This window comes from Poecilia mexicana, unplaced genomic scaffold, assembly GCF_051168715.1.
Source record: "Poecilia mexicana isolate PSO_F unplaced genomic scaffold, ASM5116871v1 scaffold_1, whole genome shotgun sequence".
Lineage (NCBI taxonomy): Eukaryota > Metazoa > Chordata > Actinopteri > Cyprinodontiformes > Poeciliidae > Poecilia > Poecilia mexicana.
Genome location: NW_028263370.1, coordinates 1841069 through 1845060, shown reverse-complemented (window position 1 = coordinate 1845060; position 3992 = coordinate 1841069).

The following is a 3992-nucleotide window of genomic DNA, read 5'->3' as shown; positions in this document are numbered from 1 at the left end:
TTCTTTTTAATCTGCTACATTAAACACAAGATGATGGTTATAACCTGGATTATTTAACCAGCTCATCTTCCTCCTACTTGGACCTGACTGAGCAAGGAATGCCTAAATATGGACACCTATATGGATAGGTTTCTGGTGACAGTTAACACAATAAACTGATAAAAACACAACATTGTAAAAATATTCAACTGGAGGAATTGTTTCCTAATTAGATTTGGTTTATTTTCATATAAAAATATAACCCTCAAATTTAAATCACATTTCTAAAAGATGTTTGTTCTTGATTAAAACCTTTTGAAGAAAGCATTCGAAGTGCACAAAAAGTTTAAAGTAACTTGTTTGCATTACTTCACACATGAAATGTCTGAGAATTTCTTGTCTTGTCTCCAGTTCAATGGCCCACGTCAATGTTGTTCTGATGTTTGTATTAAGCTGTTTATTTTTTTTATCTTGGATCTTGGTTGGGTCAAGCTATAAAATCAAAGATCTTTTATCTCCCTTACATACAAACCAGAAGAGACTGAAAAGGCATTTAAAGATAATTATATAAACTTCAACTCTCAACTTGAGCCAACAGATGACAAAACAATTAAGATATTTTTAAATTCACTAGATTTTCTAAACATTGGGCAATCACAAAATGCTACATCATGTACACAGATTACAGAACTTCAAAATGCAGTTAAAGGAATGATGGATTTCCCAAAGAATGGCATAAGACATAAGGTACAGTGGAACCTGCACATTTGGTTGTCATCACCAAACCAAATGAATTAAGTGAGATTAATGGAAGTAAGGCTATAAAATAAACTACAGCCAAAAACACCTTTTAGAGTGTAAGGAGACTGTAGACATGGCTGTCCTATGTTTGATTCCTGGCCTGATGACCTTTGCTGCATGTCTTTTCTGTCGTTACCCACTTTCCTGTCTAACTACTCTCAACTAAAGGTATGAGTTGGAAAATCCTTTTAATAAAGAGATTGTTAGTTTACTTCTTTATTTTAAGTAAACTGATTTGAGTAATACTGACTTAAATTTGTTGGATAATCTCAGTAAGTTGAGTTGGATAAACTTAATTGCATTGCTTGTTACCAACTAAAGCAATTCAATTCATCAATCAAATTTTATTTGTATAGCACATTTCAGCAACAAGCCATTTCAAAGTGCTTTACATCATAAACAAAAACACAGTCATGCAACATAGAATCAACAATCAAAACATTACATTAAGTCAAGGGCCATCATTAAATTTGTAATTGATCATGTTTCAAATACAACTCTAAGCAGGTGGGGTTTTAGTCGAGATTTAAAGGCACTCAGTGTTTCAGCTGTTTTACAGTTTTTTGGAAGTTTGTTCCAAATTTGTGGTGCATAGAAGCTGATCGCTGCTTCTCTATGTTTGGTTCTGGTTCTGGGGATGCAGAGCAGAACCAGAAGACCCGAGAGGTCTGGAAGGTAGAAGCAACAACAGCAGATCTTTAATGTATTGTGGTGCTAAGCTGTTCAGTGATTTATAAACTAACAACAGAAAGTCTATTCTCTGATCTACAGGGAGCCAGTGAAGGACTTTAGAACTGGTGTTCCTGGTTTTAGTGAGAACATCAGCATCAGCGTTCTGGATCAGCTACAGCTGGAGGACTGATTTGTTGGACAGACTTGTGAAGATGCTGTTACAGTAATCAATGCGACTAAAGATAAACGCATGAATGAGTTTCTCTAGATTTTGCTGAGTGTAGGTGAGTTTGCTCTAAAGTTGAAGGACTGTTAGGCGCTGTTCAGGTTTGTCACCGCTCTCAACCTGGAGTGTCGGCCAGAACACCACTTAGGCCAGAATTCAGCTCAGGACCAGATGTTAGGATGAGGTGCAGCAGATGTTTTAATGAAGACACGAGGAAGGATCCTTTAACTGCTCTGTTTTCCAAACTGTATCACAGATACTGATCCAATGAACATGGATGGGCATAAATGTGTGTCTACATGAAGGTGTGTGTGGTTTCCTAGAATAAACAAAAATACAGAAAATAAGTTCAAGGTGTCCTATCATTACACCATGCCACAATATCTTAGATAAACTAAGAAGGAAACCTCTAAAGCAATATTACTAAGCAAACTAAGGCAAGTTACCTCCATAGTTAACTAATAACCATGCCTCTACTCCACTGAAAGTAGATATGTACGTTCAACACAATGCAATACAATACACACGTAGCAGATAGCTCGGACTTAGGAACAGGTGAAATAATAGCAAACAAACTTCAAATCAAATCACTCATTTAGCTGCAGTAAACACTCAAATATTGCAATTTACTCATCAATGACGCACTTATAAGGAGAACACACATCTTCCAAGTCTTTCCCACGTGTTAGCGCAGTGGTTCAGTTACCAAACTTCCCCACCAGATATCAGCAACGTCGGTTACGTGTCGATGTCATCACTGCCCTAACTACGGTATGCATTAAGGGACAAAAGTAACGCTGAACAGAAAACACATAATACCAAGAGTAATACTCAACACCAAACTTAAAATATTTAAGGGTCTTTTGAACACTGAGACATAGCATTTCTAATCCTAGAAATGTTCTTCAGGTGATAGAAGGCCGACTTTGTGACTGTCTTTATGTGGCTCTGAAGGTTCAGGTCAGAGTCCATCACGACTCCCAGGTTTTGGGCCTGATCACTAGGTTTTAGTTGTAATAACTGAAGCTGTGCATTGATTCTAGTTCGCTTCTCTTTAGGTCCAAAGATAATAACTTCAGTTTGTTTCTGTTTAGCTGGAGAAAGTTTTGGTACAGATCCTCTGTTAGTCAGAGCAGACTGACAGACTCCTTTGACTCTATATTTCTGTTCTCACCTTGCGAGGTTTTAATAAATTTCTTATTTCTTCTCATCCAGACTCTTGTTAAAGTAATTTCTTCCATGACACACATCCACACATTTATCTGTTCTGAGCATCTATTCAGTGATTGGATGGGTTCAGAGTCACCTGGTGACATCATGATGTAGAGCTGTGTATCATCTGCATAGTTATGGTAGCTGATCTTATTTCCTGTTATAATCAATTAGTTTGGTTCAACTAATTTCTTTTTTTAGTGTGCCTATAGTGAAACTCTGGATTTATGACAGATTGCATTCATGTGCACTGAAACGAAACAACTTCCACTTTGAAATGTTTCAATGTTTGGAGGAAGAAGTTTAAATATTAAAAGCAAATCCCTAAGAGAGTTGAAAATGTTCTATAAGTCTCATCTCCTTCCTGAGCTTGAACAGATGAACGTGGCGCCTCCACATCTTTGGAAATTGTCCCCAAAATTGAATCAATACTGTGGAAGTATATCTTTGTGTTCCATTCAGCTTGGGGTGATTTTCACACCATCTCACACTAAGAGGCAATATGTTTGAGGTGTGCTATTAAATTAATTTTTATAGGCAAAGTAAAATGTTGTGAGTTAACCAATCAGAAATTACAAAGCCATGACATCAATTGGGTTTTCTCAAACCACTAATCTTAGTGTGTATAAACTTCAGAATTTGGAGAAAGTAGACAAATTCTCTGATTCTCACATCTAGCAACAATAAATTATTTTGGTAATCCTAACTGAGTTCAAATGGGAAACATTTAGTCGGACTAAACTTTAGTCACTAAAGTGATACAGTGTATGTGAATTATAGCTGTAAGAATATATATAAAATTTCTTTCCATATGCTCATTTTTATCTCAATAAGCTGAAATAATTTGTGCCTCTGTGACTTGTTAATTGGAATACTGATTAAGTTTAAAATTGGTTCTTTGCAAAGTGGCCTGCAAAGAACCAATTTTAATTTTGATCATTTAATTTTGAGATTAATTGATCAAGATTAATCAGTTAATCTTGATTTTTTAAATACTTTTCATGGACGAATGATTCATAGATTTAAAATACACATAAATAATTCTTCTGAAACACTTTCAGGAGGCCTGGAGAACGGTTGATTCAGACCACTTCAAACAATT